The sequence below is a fragment of the Ornithorhynchus anatinus genome, chromosome 3 (genome assembly GCF_004115215.2).
Source record: "Ornithorhynchus anatinus isolate Pmale09 chromosome 3, mOrnAna1.pri.v4, whole genome shotgun sequence".
Taxonomy (NCBI): Eukaryota; Metazoa; Chordata; class Mammalia; order Monotremata; family Ornithorhynchidae; genus Ornithorhynchus; species Ornithorhynchus anatinus.
Genome location: NC_041730.1, coordinates 59225822 through 59242567, shown reverse-complemented (window position 1 = coordinate 59242567; position 16746 = coordinate 59225822).

Genomic DNA, 16746 nt, shown 5'->3' with positions numbered 1-16746 from the left:
AATAATTAATTTCAATTTTCTTTAATTAAAATTATAAAGTGGGCCAGGAGAAGAATCAACCTGATTGGTTAAACTGAAATCACTTCAAGCACAACACCAAGGTGTTCCATTTAACTCCAAAGGAGCATAATCCCCTGATGTACATATTCTTCTCTATGTTTCTTTCAACCATGTTATTAGGCAATGCATAATTTTGGACAAATTGGCAAGAATTCACTGACAAGATGGGCAAAATATTAGAGATTACATTAATAAGAGAAATGAAAAGAGGAAACATGTACCTTTATATGCCACAGATGCATTCCTGCTTATTTGCAATTATGAACATGCAAACAGCTAGACTGTGAGCTACTTCAAAGTTGGTTCAACAAGTTTCATGTTTTAAATAGATCTACTTTTTAAGCAGATCATGTGAACCTTTTCATCATTACCTTAATCTAGAAAACCTATAAACTATATATGAGGCAGTGTTCAAGGCAAAACATGGGATTTATGAGCATAGACAAGCTATCAGTCATTCAATCAGTGGTTTTTGCTGAGCTCTTAGGGCAATACAGTGCAGAACATTGTAGTAAGCACTTGGGAAAGTGCTTTACAACAGAGTTTGCGGACACAATCCCTGCCCCCAAGAAGCTTACAGTCTAGAGGGATAGATACAAGATTATCAGGTCCCTCATGGAGCTGGCAATCTAAATAGGAGGGAGAACAGATGTTGAATCCCCATTTTGCAGATGAGGGAGTTGAGTCACAGAGAAGTTAAAAGACTTGCCCATCATCACATACATCAGACAATTGGCAGACTCTGACTCTCAGGCCTGTGCTAATATCTTTATCTGATATTCTAGGGGAAATTATAGGTCCTGGTAAATCCAAGTTCCCAGAAGACTAAAATCTGGGAACTTCTATGGTTGAGAGTATTTGCTAATTAGCTTAGTGGAATATCTTGCTGCTTGTCTAACCTACACTGCCCAAGTCAGCTCTTCTAGAATTTGAACAGTATTTCCCGAAAGATAACAGTGTAATACTTTGCTTTACCTCCTCCTCTATCAAGTGGAAGGACTCAGATATATTCTCATCATTGAAAATAACTTCTGAGTGAAGCCATTTTCCACCTAGGTTCAATCCACTGAGATTGCTTTTAAGTTGAGGAATATCATAAATGGCAGCAACTGGAGCTTTTCGGCCAGTGAAGCCCTGGATAACCCAACCTTCCACATAGATAAATGATAGGTAGATAAATAGATAGATGAGAGACTGATAATAAAACAAAAGACAAACAGGCAGGCAGGCAGACTAGCAGACCACCGGCACAGACATGTCAGAGAAAGTCAAACCTCTGCTCAGTACTGGCATGCAAATGCAAATCAATTAGACTAAGGAAAAGTAAAGAGCAAATCCACAACATCTAAGAGCACATATTTTAAGAGTAATCTTTTGGCTACATGACAGAAATGAAAGAAAACACTCACCTTAGGCTCAATATAGGTGGGGAAAAGAATAACTCAAGAGGAGATGCTATTTGTTTGGCATAATTCTCTACAGAGCATTTCAAAAGGGTTCAAGGAGCCAACAGGAACATATAGCCCATAACTTTGAAGTAGGATAAAGGAACAGAGCGTATGACCTATGTTTTTTACTCCGTAACAGAGATAACTGTAGCAAAATAAGAGATGTTTCTGGCCTCAGAGCCTCAATGGAGTTTGTAATTCTATTTTGTGTTGAGAGAAAGCAGATATTTGCCTCTTTTAATTTATGCTGACCTCTCTCAAAATGCAGTGGTTTTCAAATATTGGCCTGTAAGGGAGAGAAAGATAAAACAATCATGCCATAACAGCTGTTCACCGGAGTTTGCAAACTTTGGACAGCTAGGCTCTTTTCAAAAAGCTCACCAGCTATCTGCTGATTTCCCGGTAGACTTGATCTTAATCACAAGCCTGATTTGGCACAGTAGGTTCTGGATAAAGAGCAAATCTAAAACAAAGTATGTGAAGAAGAAAAAGAAAACACTCCCTCACATCTGAGCCGTGCCAGGGCCCTCAATCTCTCTGGAATCCACACCCAACGTTTAACCATTTCTCTGCTGAATGAGAATGGCTAGATGCAAATCTTGCGTATTTTTACAAAATAAGAACTGAATTGAAATGTGGGATGGAAAGCAAAGTGTGTTTTAAGTCCGCTAAGAGTATTAATAGCATGTTTCGTTCTTGTCTATTATTTTCTTTATTATGTTTAAAGGACTATTTAAGTATTTTCTAATGTCATCTTCAGATTACTGCCCTAAAAGAAAATTGAGGGAAAGGAAGGGTAGGTAAAGGAGAAGAAGAGAACAGAAAAGGAGTCAGGATAATGTTTTATTTATTCAAAGCTCAAAGTCAGGTTTAACTCACAACAAGCACCATTTGGGTCTAAAGTGAATCTTGTGATTTTGGAGAATGCACCTAGGTGGTCTTGGAGTGACTATGCTTCAGTGTCTCTGGTTGTGTTTGTGGGTATGGGAGGGGGAAAGAGGAGTGGGAGGGGGAATAAGGGAAGTGGAGAGGGAGGAAACAATGAATGATAGCTAAAATACTTTTCTTCAGGAGCCAAATTTTCCTCGTGCCTAAATTTCTTCCTGGGAAGAAGTTCGATACCTTTGGAAATATTTTTCAAACAACACACTGAGTTATCTGGCATCTGGAGTGGATACAGCTGGTGGGATAGTGAGACTTCTATGATTCCTGAAGTGTCTTCCCCCATCTCACTGCTAGAACCTTGTAGGGCCTTGCAGGCACTTGGAATTTCCACACCCCTCATGCCTCTCCATACATTGCTTAACCAATATATGCACATTTAGCGCTCTTAATTTGCCTCATAAGTAAATTCCTCCAGCCCCTTAATCACCTACGTTGTTCTTCTCTGAATCCACTCCAATTTGTTGACATCTTTCTGGCTCAGAAGTACCTGCAACCATATGTCTTTGGCACTTTTATTTGGCCATCCACCAAAAATGAAACTTGGCGCTAGTCAGAGAAGAGAGTAAGACATATTTATTTGGTTTAGCATTTGATTATGTTCACTTCTCAGGTTCATAGTTTGTTAGTGGCTATGGGATTGCGATTGTGATTAAGAGTAAGGTGGTATTATGTGTGTTTAGGTTGCTTGTTAAGAGCAAGACCGTCTTGTGCATAGGTCATATAGCAACTGCTTTATGCTCAAAGAAGAGCATAAATTTTAAGAAATAAAGTGTTTCAGATAAATTTCCCTTGGATATATTTGTTTATATTCCTTTATGCTGCAATTAATTTTACAATGCTATCACCTCATATTCATTCATTCAATCATATTTGTTGAGCAATTATTGTGTGCAGAGCATTATATAAAATGCTTGGGAGAGTATAATACAACAATAAATAGTCATATTCCCTGCCCACAACAATTTTCCTAATTCTGGGTACTTTGATTCTTCTTTTCATATTCTCTGTTGTTTGATGCACCACTGAGAGGGGAATTTTGTAGGAATTTGAATATGTGTCACTTGTCTTCAAATTTGTGAGATTTAACTTTCTTCTTAAATATACCCATTTTCCTCATTCCTAAAATTACTGGTGTTTTGATGTGTCAGCATTTTCTTAGTATTGTAACTATTCCATTATTTTATTAAATACCTGAATATATCTACCTACACTCTATATAGCCACCTAGACATCATGTGTCTAGGTGTAAGACAGACAACAGTGTGGCTCAGTGGAAAGAGCACGGGCTTGGGAGTCAGAGGTCATAAGTTCGAATCCCGGATGTGTCACTTGTCAGCTGTGTGACTGTGGGCAAGTCACTTCATTTCTCTGTGCCTCAGTTACCTCATCTGTAAAATGGGGATTAACTGTGAGCCTCACGTGGGACAACCTGATTACCCTGTATCTACCCCAGCACTTAGAACAGTGCTCGGCACATAGTAAGCGCTTAACAAATACCAACATTATTACAAATAGAGTTAGAAATTAGTAATAATCAGGACTGCTGTGGTATCACAATTTACTCTAAATTTTATTTTATTATTTTTTCCTCCAAGATCAGAATATGTCTCCTTCACTTTCTTGCTTCCTACCTCCTTTCTTTCTTCCTTTCTTTTTCCTCTGTCCTTTCTTCCTATTTGTCTGCCTGTCTTTAAGTTGGTCCCCATCTCACTGACAGTCTCAGTAATATTCTCTGCCTCTTATCTAGCATAGTGATTATGTATTTTGAACTTTTTTTCCAATATTCCCTTACCTAATTTTAAATCAATGGTTGTGCTGTCATATTTTTTATTACTTCCCAAGTGTCCATATCCTGTCTCTCTATTTTTCTAGTTAAAGTCAATTTAAAAGAGCAGTTCAGTAACTCTGCCATTTTAGAATTCTTGTTGCAATAAAATTAATAATTTAAATTTGTTGGCGTTAAATGCTGGAAGTCCTCAGGGTGCCCTTAATGGAAATATAAAATCATATCAATACTGCATTGTGCACTGATTAATACTCTGAATTTGCAGAGCAGCCAAATGACTACAAAAATAATTATTTAAAATTTAAATTAAAAACATCCAAAATGAGACACATCTTTAGCTTTTACCTAAAGAATAATAGATGGCAGGTCTCTAGCTAGAACCTAGCTCTAGTCCAATAATTTTGTACCTGAAGTAAATGGTGTTGAATCTTGTTCCTTAGTGATTATAGGTTTTGGAGAAAATGGTTTCTGAAGGAAATTATGTTTCTATCCCAAAACAGCAAGAAGTCAACCTCATGCTTAAGTCCTACCTAGTGGTAACAGGCTTTGTGCTTTTCACAACATCAGAACTAGCAGAACCTCATGCTATTGATTCTGCTCCCAAACTCACCCCATAAATCCTGAGATTACTAAATCTGTCTGATTAACAATGGGCATTTCAGCAAACCTCAAACAACATCAACCAGTGTGTCCTAGGGGAAAGATCAAGTCCCTAAGAATTAGAGGACCAGGGTTCTAATCCTGGCTCTGCCACTTGTCTGCTCTAAGACTTTGGGCAAATCACCTAACTTCTCTGTGTCTCAGTCACCTCAGCTGAAAATTGGGGAATATTACTGTAAACGCTATGTGGGGCAGGGAAAACCCCAGGGCTTAGTACAGTGCCTGACACATAGTAAGCACTTAACAAATACCATAAAAAAATCAGAACTCAAATATAAAATTTCCCACTTGCCCATTTCTTCTAGCTAGCAAGCTGTACTTTTCAGCCTTGTCCTACCCCGAAGATAAGTGTTTGAATCAACTTTGCAGATACATCAGATAAAATAAAATGGATCTGGCCTGAAACATCTAGATGTTTGAGGCCAAATCGTTTAGGACAAACTAGAACTATCCTTCAAATTGAAATTCGTCAAAGGCAGGAACCTGGTCTCTTAATTCTGTTTTATGTTTATAAGTGCCTACTGCAGAGTTCAGAACCTAGTAGGTGCTCAGTAACATTGGTAATCATAAGCTCTGGTACAACATTTGGAAGGTCCAGAAAAAAGATCAGCCGTAAGTACAAGGTTGTGATACTGTATTAGTTACTGGGATCTTGTTACTATTAGGGCTATGCAGATTGGGCAGTGCAGATTCCTGGAGGAAGACTGGAGAACAGACAGGTGGGTGCATTTTTGTGGCCCAATGAAGCCTCTGGCCACTATCTTCCAACAGCTGGAAGTTTCATTCTCTGGTTTTCCCCTTACAGCATTTCTAAAAAAACTGGTCTGTCTGCCTCCTTCATTGGGGTGTGAGCCTACCACCCCATTAGATTGAGGGCTGAGTCTATGTCTTTTGCTTTTGGTTTGGCCTCCTGAACAAAGTAGGTGCTCAATAGATAGTTTTGACTGAGGGTATATGGGCTTGTGGTTAATGCCTCAGAAGGGAGAGCCACCCTTTTGAGGGTAGGGTACAGAAGTGTCATAGGCCAAACTCCAGTTGATAGGAAGTCTCTATCCCAGAAACCCCATCTCCAGATATCCTGGCTATGGTCTGGCACCACGGCAATTGGATGAACTTGTAAAAAGAAATAGACCAATCTTTATTGTTTTATGCCGCAGAACAGGTGAATGATTAATATCCAATCTTGTTTCTCTTAAAAAAATAGGATAAGAAAACAAAAACAAAAAGTAAGGTGAGCCAGAAGAAAAAAAGAATCCTTATATAAATACTTGTACTCTTGGAAGTTGAAAGCTGGAGGGTAAAGTATTACACCTATTTTTTATTTGCTCTTGCAATATTAGACACTGACTAATGTGTTAAAAAGAGAGAAGGGGGAAACACCACAAATAAATACAGGCAGTGACAGGAGCTTTGCAGCAGGGGGAATCTGTGAGGGCCTGGAAACAATAAACCCTAGAGATGTGAGGGATGAAAATACCAAAAAAATTAGGACTCAAGTGGTATTATGTGACAGAAGCTTTGGAGAAGTAAATGAACTTCGCTGAGCCAGTCTGCAGAATTCACAGGAAAGTTTCCGTAGTTTGGAAAAAAATACATTAAGATGAAAAAAGGGTCTGCTCCTTCCTATTCCTTAAGATTGGATGTCAGGGACTAACAAATTAGGATCAGGTTGGGGACTGAGGGCTCAGAACCTTGGATATGGTAACATGGGAAGCAGGGATTCCTGGGAAGCCGTTGGAAGTGAGGATGTGGGAGGTCATCATTAAAACTCCCAAGCGAGTGAAACAGAAACTTGGAAATTAAAAATGAATAAATGGCAAGGGGGAAATAGGGAATGCAAGACTGATTACCACTGCATACACATTTTATCATAGGCAAAAAAGAAAACAGACCAGAGAGGCCTCTCATAGTGACAGAGATAAAGAGGCTAAAGTTTAAAAGCACAGAAGTTTAACTGCCTGTATTTATTTATAGCCTTGTACATACAAAGCCAGTACTATTTCTAGGATGTGCTGCTATTTTTTATGGATGTCAGTTTTGAACAGTCCAGACATAGTAAAAGTAAAATAAAGTGAACTGCATGTGTTAAGGAGCAAATTTGAATAGTAACGCCTTCAAGAATACAGAGTATATTAAAACCAGGGCAGCAGTTGTAGTCTGGGTAATTTGTTAAATGTATCTCTCTGAGACAGGCCCATGATATGGGTCTCAGAAAGATCAGAAAGAGAAGCAGTGTGGCCTAGTGGAAACAGCATAGGCCTGGGAGTCAGAAGACTTGGGCTCTAATAGCTCCTCTGCTTGTCTACTGAGTGACCCTGGACAAGTTACTTAACTTCTCTGTGTTCCCTCATCTGCAAAATGGGGATTCAATACCTGCTCTCCCTCCTACTTAGACTGAGCCACATGTGGGACCTAGTGTTTATCCCAGTCCTTAGTATAGTATTTGACACATAACAATAATAATAATAATGATGGTATTTGTTAAGCGCTTACTATGAGCCAAGCACTGTTCTAAGTGCTGGGGTAGATACAACATCAGCAGGTTGTGCCACTTGAGGCTCACAGTATTCATCTCCATTTTACTGATGAGATAACTGAGGCACAGAGTAATTAAGTGGCTTGCCCAAGGCCACACAGCAGACTAGTGGTGGATTCGGCATTAGAACCCACATCCTCTGACTCCCAAGCTCCTGCTCTTTTCACTAAGCCACGCTGCTTGTCACAGAACGCACTTTACAAATACACAATTATTTTAATACAAGGCCCATTACAGATAGAATAAAGAAACTTTACAAACCTGAATCACTGAATGCTTCCAGTAAGAAACCCCTTTGTTAACCTGCCTTATGGTAGTTTGGGGGTGTTCTAGCCACTCCATTTGGTTGAGGTTGCCCACTTTAATCCCATTTAAGATCAGGTGCCCAGGAATTTCCCAGTGCCCTTGCACTCTGTTTTTTATGGCCAAGGCTTTTAAGGGTTCAGGCTAGTGCCCTCTAAGATTGCCCCTCTAGTTTGGTGCACCATCCCATGACTTTCAGAATGTACAACTCCCCCAAAAGTGGGTGAAAGAGCAAGGTAAAAGCTACCTAGTCTTGTTCCCATAAGGGCTGGTGGCTAGGATTTTGGGAGATGTAAATAGCCACTCCCCACTGTGACAGCAATTTCTCTGAAGTGTGAAGTGTTCACATACAGAAACATTGGGACCAGTTCTTCTGAACAGAGAACTAGCTTATATTTAAAGAATTAACATTAGTTGTGTCACAGATCATAAGACAAATCCAGAAAATATTATAAGAGTATTTGTTAAGTATTTACTCTACACCAAACATTATTCTAAGCACTAGAATAAATACAAGTTTATCAGGTTGGACGTAGTCTCTGTCCTGCATGGGGCTCACCATCTAGGTAAGGAAGGAGTAGTGTTTGATCCCCATTTTACAGATGAGGAAACTGAGACAGATAAATTAAGTGACTTGCCCAAGGTCATACAACAGACAAGTGGAAGAGCTAAGATTAGACCCTAAGTCCTCTGACTCCCAAGCTTATGCTCTTTTCACTGTTACTAGTTCAGAGTTACCCTTCCCTTCTCTGGTACTTATTTGTCACTTAACCTAGGAGTAACCTCCACCCATAAGCCCCTGGGCTTCCTTATACATTGCTCTTCAGTGCTCTGCCTCATCAACAGCTGTTCCTGAAGAGTTCACCCTGCTGGTTACAATCTTCTCAGTGAAGATGAGAAGTAGCATGCCCTAGTGGACAGCACATGGGCCTGGGAGTCAAAACGACCTGGGATCTAGCCCCTGATCTGCCACTTTTCTGCTCTGTGACCTTGGGAAAGTTGCTTCACTTCTCTGTGTCTCAGTTACCTCATTTGTAAAATGGGGATTAAGACTGTGAGCCCCTGTGGGTCATGGACTGAGTCCAATCTGATTACTTTGTATCTACCCTAGAGCTTAGTTCAGTGCCTAGCACATAGTAAGCACTTAACAAAGACCATTAAAAAAATACCTTTTATTAAGGCAGAGGATTCATGATGGAGTGTCTTGATGGAAATTTCCCCTTAGCTAGCCTGCCACAAGCCACACAAATTCTCCCTTAAAATCTCTGATGGACCAGCTGATATTAACAGGCAAGTGATTGCTATCCAAATTAGCTTTCCCTTTGGGAGGAATCCCCTGCTCTAAAAAATCTGTTCTTTCCCCATATATCTAGGTGTTGAACCTTCACAAGCTCCTGGAAAAGATGTTTCAATTATGACATTTATTAGACCCTTACTAATGAGGTATGCACCGAGAGATGAGAGGTTATGAAAACATACACATCTCTGAACCATGAGATGCTCATAATCTTCTCATCCTTATTTTACAGATGAGAAAACTGAGACCTAGAGATGATACATGATTTGCTCATGATCACAGATTAGGCCAGTAGTGGAAATAGGATACTAAACCACTTCTCCTCACTCCCAGCTCTGTGCTCTTTCCATTAGGTCATGCTACATCCAGAGTGAAATGGTGAGCTGAGCATTTATTTCAGGTGTGAGAATGGTGTAACCAATGCAGGAAATTCAAGACCAAGTAGATGTTTTTCCATAATAGAAGGGAACTCTTGAATCTTATCCTATGTGCTAAGCTTCCTGTTGTCAGTCCTGATATGAGCTATTCTTGTCTGTGTCACTCAGAAGAAAATCTCACATGGGGGGCCGAGCAGCTATTCAATGAATTGATGTCTGTCACAGTTTATTTTTTAATCCATTTGGTTACATGTTTAATTGTCTCCCATATTTTTACAAGAGGGTGTCTAACCTAAGGGCACACACATTCAAAAAAAAAAAGCAGAGAAAAGATGTGGAATAAAGGAGGAAGCTCAATTTAATGCTCCTTTAACCTAATAATTCATCTTGGGATTACTTCACTTTCCAAAGTGCTGTCCAGGGCCAATAGCAAACAAAGACAAACAGATCTATCCTCTGGGCCTTCTATTCTTTTAAGCCAGCATCAGTATGTTGCCCTGAACCCTCCCTTGAAGGTTCCTGAATCTCATGGAGCCACCACCCTAGTACTTTTTTAGAGCCTGCCAGAATCCAGTCTACCCCCTCAACAGTCTCCCCCTCGGTGCCGCTTGATCTTTTCGTTTTTGCCACCTCTGAAAGTACTGAGATCTCTTCACTTCTTAACTTCCATATCATGAAGCAGCCACAGTAACTCCTGTGAGTAGGGGAGAGATATGAAAAAAGTCACTGACTAATCTGCTCATATTGGACTCAGGATTCCACATCCTGAGCTGACTAACCAACTACTAGCTCTTCATTCATTGTTCCCCACCCTGAATGACTAGACATTATGTAATGATAATAATTGTACAATTTGTTAATACTTGCTATGTGCCGAGTACTAAGTGCTGGGGTAGATACAAGATAATCAAGGTGGACACAGTACTTGTCCCACATAGGGCTCTCTCTCGTGCGCGTACACACACACACATACACACACACACACACACAAGTACTCTTCACATTCCTTTGATAATTCAGACAGATTTTTTTAAACCCTCTATTCAGCTCTAGCACTGTTTGGAACGAAGATGGCAGGCTACAGACTCCACTTACATGGCAACTTTGATTTGGGAGGAGGATTTTTTTTTTTCCTTCATTTTCCCTCACCACCGAAGAGTTCTTTTGCGGCCCCTGCCATCGCTGAAGAGAGGAGACAGTTATCTCATGACCTAAAGGCATTAGCTGAATTATCATGGATCAGACATCCGCAAAATATAAAATGAGGTTTCATTTGACATAGACATTTACATCAAACATATTCAGAATAATTATTTTCACTGGAGCATTGATGGATCAACCAATGGCAATTTAATGAGAATATTGTCTGTCCTTGTAAGTTATATTCTCCTTCAGCTGCAAAGGTGGTAGTGGAGCACACGATATCACTCAGTCTTGTCAGAGTAGATGTTCTGTCACTGATTAAAGAGCTGGATGTCCTCTTTAGTCACAAAAACATTTCATGGAATAACCTTGTTTCTGTCTTAATGGATTCTAGCAATGTAATGAGAGGTACCAAACTGGACTGGAAGAAACCCTCAGAGAGACAGAGAGTGTCACTTCTCACTTACTCACTAATGGCAATCCCTGCCATCCTTCCCATAACCCACCTGAAGAGATTTGGACATGTCCTCTGTAACATATGTGCCCTCCAACACATACCACCATATGTTGGTATCGAACAGGATTTTTTTTCCCTCTTCTTCCTTTTTTATTCTTTGAAGTAACAGGTGTCACAGGTTTGGCAGCAACACTGAGTGATAAGGTCAGACAGCAGAAGGAATATCACAGCTGATCTTAGAGGAGAAAGCACCTCAGAATGGCAGAACAGGGTGCATGCAAGGCCCCTTGTAAATTCCTCAAAGGGGAGGAGGAAAGGGAGTTCAGGGAAACTAACTGCAGTTACACTCTGCATCTGCTGCCAATTTGAAAGTCCCACTAATTCTAGATGGTAAGCACATTTAACTATTCTAGGATTTTTCTCATGCTCCATGAAAATGGAGATCATAACTGGTAAACCAACTGTAAAATTAAAAGAACTAGATGTTGCCAATAAAGACCATCATTTCAAGAAAATAAATTTGTTTCTTGGAAGCTGTACTTGAATGTATGCTTGAGGGGCCCACAAGAAAAGTAATTCAACCAAAGAACAAATTGATCTTGCTCCAGTGCTTTATATGAACAGAAGAGGGAAAAAAAAGCACACCAAACAACAGGTTAGACTGCAAACTAACTCTTTGTTTCCCTAATGTCAAATTAATAGTGAGATCACTTTTGTGTCCCTACATCTTGCAGTTCAAAGTAAAAAGCTATCTAGAGTTAAATGAATGAGAACATATTCGCTTTTGTTCACATACCATGCAGTGGTGCTAGTACAAAGGGACTCCTCATTTTGATATACAGATGTTAGAAAATGTAATCACTGAGATTCTCAGAATTGCATGAAGTTAGATACAAATACAACTGTGACTCATAATTCAAAATACTATGTAAAAAACCAACTTTATAATATTAACTCTTGGCATTCTCCACTTTACCGTGGTAAAACTCTTAATCTTCCTTTAGTGGTTAATGTGATATGTGTGTATAGGTGAACACAGGCACCAAATGCATGCAAATAGAAAGTATGTACACTGAATAAGAAATAGATGTATATCTATCCTTCTAATTACCTATCAATCTTTGTAGTAGGATACATAAATCTTCCTATTATGATGGCTAAACCCCACTAAAATTGATATATAATGAAAAGTAAATGATGGCTTGAGTCGTACCAGATTAGAGTAACTACTGATTTTAAAATACAAGGCTTTATAAGCAGTCCCTGAAGGACCATGCTACATTTTTACCAGAGGAAGCAAAGAATTGTTTACTGTGGTGAGGTAAGGAATAGTTTCATCTATTGGACTAATTTAATCTAAAGGAACATTTCTTATTCCAATCTCACAGTGGACAATCAGTGGTATTTATTGAGCACTTTCTGTGTGTAGAGTACCATCCTCCAAGTTCATGACTTCCCCAGCCTTGAGTTTGTTTGACAGTGAAGAGAATGGACTAGTGAAGGAACAGTTTCAACCATTCATATTGAAAGCTATAATGATGAAGTGGGTTTTGCTTTTCAAATAATACTGACCTTTGTGATTAGTAATCAGGACTGAAAATCTCACATTATCAAGCTTTCTTAAATTATTTCTTACACTTCATCATTTTATTAAAAACTGTTTTTTCCACGAAGCCACACTATCGTCATTAGCATCATCATCATCGCCATTGTCATCATATCACCACTGTCAACAGCATTTGTTTGTTTTTTATGGTATTTGTTAAGTGTTTACTTTGTGCCTGGCACGGGACTTAGCTGGGTAGATACTAGAAAATCAGATTGGACACAGTCCATGTACCACATAATAATAATAATAATAATAATTGTGGTATTTGTTAAGCACTTACTATGTGCCAGGCATTGAATTAGGTGCTGGGGTAGATAGAAGCACATTGGATTAGACACAGTCCCTGTTCCACATGGGGCTCACAGTCTTAATCCCCACTTTACTGATGAGGGAACTGAGGCACAAAGAAGTTAAGTGACTTGCTCAAAGTCACACAGCAGTCAAGTGGCAGAGCTGAAATTAAAGCCTAGGTCCTTCTGACTCCTAGGCCCTTGTGCTATCTACTCAGCCACTCTGTCTTTCAACTGAGGTTGTATTATGTTCAGAGAGCTGTATTAGAAAATTTGGGATGCAGGCAGAATAATAATAATAATGGTATTTGTTAAAAGCGCTTACTACATGCAAAGCACTATTCTAAGTGCTGGGGTAGATACACGATAATTAAGTTCTCCCACATGGGGCTCACAGTCTTAAATCCCATTTTACAGATGAGGTAACTGAGGCACAGAGAAGGTAAGAGACTTGCCCAAAGTCACACAACTGATAAGTGGCGGAGCTGGGATTAGAACCCACGACCTCTGATTCCCAAGCCCATACTTTTGCCACTAAACCTTGCTGCTTCTCAAGGCATTGCCTACCTTTGAGGAGCTTTCAATCCAATCAACAAGCATACACTAGTTAAAAAAGCATGAGATTAGATATAGATAATAAGTGCATGTGTGTAAATAAATCAGCACTAAATGATATTGACAACAACGATAAATAAATAATTCAATTGTGAAATGGCTGGGGAGGAGCAGGACTAGGGAGATGCAGTAAGAAGATGGAATTCAGAGTTCAGCTGGGGCAAATCAGTGTACTTAGTAAATTAAATGATTAATGCCCTTATCTGCAATTTACTTTAATGACTCTGTTTCTACACTGTGAAATCGCTGTGGGCAGAGATCTTGTCTACTAATCAGTCAGTCAATCAATAGCACTTATTGTGCACTTATTTTGTGCAGAGCACTGTATTAAGCACTTGGGAGAGTACAGCACAACAATATATCATATAACAGACATATTCCCTGCTCACAATAAGCTTATAGTCTGGAGGGGGAGGCAAACATGAATATAAATGAATAAACTACGGAAATGTGCATAAATATTGCGCAGTTGGCAGGGGGAATTGGTGGTAAATAAAGGGAGCAAGTCAGGGTGACACAGAAAGGAGTGGAAAAGAGGAAATGAGGGCCTAGCAAAATGAAGCATTGTAGCCTAGTGGATAGAGCACCAGAACCTGGATTCGAATTCTGGCTCTGCCATTTCTCTACTGCATCACATTGAGCAAATCATTTAACTTCTCTGTGCTTCAGGTCCCGTATCTATTAAACAGGGATTAACACTGTGAGTCCTTTGTGGGACAGGGATTTTGTCCAACTTGATTATCTTGTATGTACCTCAGAGTTTAGTACAGTATCTGGCTCTAAAGAACTCTAACAAAAATCTTCACATTAGCCAGAGAGAAGGGCCTAGTTTTTTCATCTCATGCAGTGTCAAGTGCTTAATACAGTGCTCTGCACATAGTAAGAGTTCAGTAAAAATCACTGACTAATTAATGGATGGATCTCCCAACTCATTATTTTCACTCCATGAGGGGCCACAATTTTTTATATTATTTGTTCAGCACTGTTCTAAATGCTGGGATAGATAATAGTTAATCAGGATGGATACAGTCCCTGTCCCCCATTGGGCTCACAGTTGAAGGAGGAGGGAGAGCAGATATTGAATATCGGTTTTGTAGTTGAGAAATCTGAGGTACGAGAAGTGAAATGAGTTGCCCAAGGTCACACAGCAGCAAGTGGAGGAGCCAGGATCAGGACCCAGGTCCTCTGGCTCCCAGGTCCATGTTTTATCCAGTAGGCCCTGCTGCTTCCCCATCTCTGAGAACACCATTGAGCAAGGTGAGTATGGAGGTCACAGAAAAGAAAGCCTGCTCTATTCAGACTTTCCAGATTTTTTTCTAGAGATTGACCAAAGTGAACTGGAAATTTTACATTTGTCCTACTATGAATTATGACCTTATCAGATTCATGATGAGTGACGGAGTCGGGATCGGGACATTCGAACTCATAGTTTGACATGGAAGTGACTCTAATTTCTGAAGGCAAAAGCCTAGCCTCTGGAATTCCTGCTTCATAGCTTCCCAATGTACTGGGAGTAGGGTGGGGAGAAGAAAGCAATGAGGATTGAAATGTGGGGACCAACTCACATGTATGCATACATCCCAGCGCTTAGTACAGTGCTCTGCATAAAGTAAGCACCAAATAAATACTATTACTTTATAGTGAATGGATCAGCTGGTGGATCTGGTGGAACATTGTTCCTTCCGCAATTCCCCCATCCTCAATAGTGCATCTGATCCAACGCAACTGTTCTTGCTTATTAAACTGCCCCCATCCTGTCCTTCCAGAGCTCACTGGTCGATCCCCAGGATGCAGAAGGAATTTAAGACTGTAAGCTCTGTGCTAGCCTGCAGAGGATCCTTGAGAGCACTGACTATTTGCCAACTGTATTGTACTTACTCAAGTATTTAGTAGAGTGGTCTCCACACAGTAAGCACTCAATAAGTCATACCATTAGCTGATCTAGTGAGTACAACACACACATGCACACACACACACACACACACACACATAATAATAATTTTGTATACCTAAAAAAAAAATCCTAACCTTTTTGTTCTTCGTTTTTTGGGTCTGCTCTTCTTCCAACAAAACATTTAACAGGATGGAGTTCAACAGATTAAACATCTGACAGTGGTAGGTATTGAATTTACAATTGAACACAAAGTGGATGAGTCTATTATAAAGCTTGTCCAGGGAATGCAATTGTGAGACACCCTCTAATCAGGCAGAGAGAGACAGAGAGAGAGAGAGAGAGAGAGAGAGAAGGGTCTACTTGCCTTTTTTCAGTTGCTTTGTGAGTTAGAGTGTACATTGAAAGTCTGGCTGGCTTCCAACAAATGCCAGCTGCAGAAAGGGTGGAATTTTTCCCTGGTCTCCCTCTTATAATGGATCACTTTCTAAATTTGGGTGTGACTGGGAAGAGGAGACCTGTGCATTGTTAGTTGTTAATAGAGAAGCAGCAGGGCCTAGTGGATGAAGAATGGACCTGGAAGTCAGAAGGACTTGGGTTCTAATTCTGGCTCTGCCACCTGTCTGCTGTGTGACTTTGAGCAAGTCATCTAAATTCCCTATGCCTCTGTTACTTCGTCTGTAAAATGGGGACTAAGACTGTGAGCCCTATATGAGACAGGGGCTGTGTTGAACCTGATTAATTTGTATCTACCCCAGATCTTAGTTCAATGCCTGGCACATAGAAAATGCTTAACAAAATACATTAATTTACCCATTAAAAAGTAAGAAAAAAGGTTTCATTATAAATTCCTGAAGCCCTTTATTAAAAAGTGGGAAACGTGTCTATCAAGAATCTATACCTGGGTTCTTTGGGCAGCAGAAGTGCTTCCTGATTACAGAAGCTTTGATAATTTCACAGAAATAGGACCACACTGGAGAAGCTAAATGCTTTAGGAGATTCCGGACTTATTTGCGTGGGGATTCTGTGGTACTGATTAAGCAGTTATTTTGTATCAAGAGCTCTGCTAGATGCTGAGGTTGATACAAGATGATCAGATCAGACAGAATCCCTGTACCTCAAAGAGTTCACAGTCTAAAGGGGAGGGAGAAAAGGTATGAAATCCCCATTTTAGAGATGAAGAAACTGAGGTGCATACAAGTTAAGTGCCTTGCCCAAGGTCATTCACCAGACCCACACTAGCAGGTCACATTCTATATTTAGAATCTTCTGCATCATTTCAGAACAATAAAGCAGTAGTTTGGTACCTGCTTTCTGGATTCACAAAGT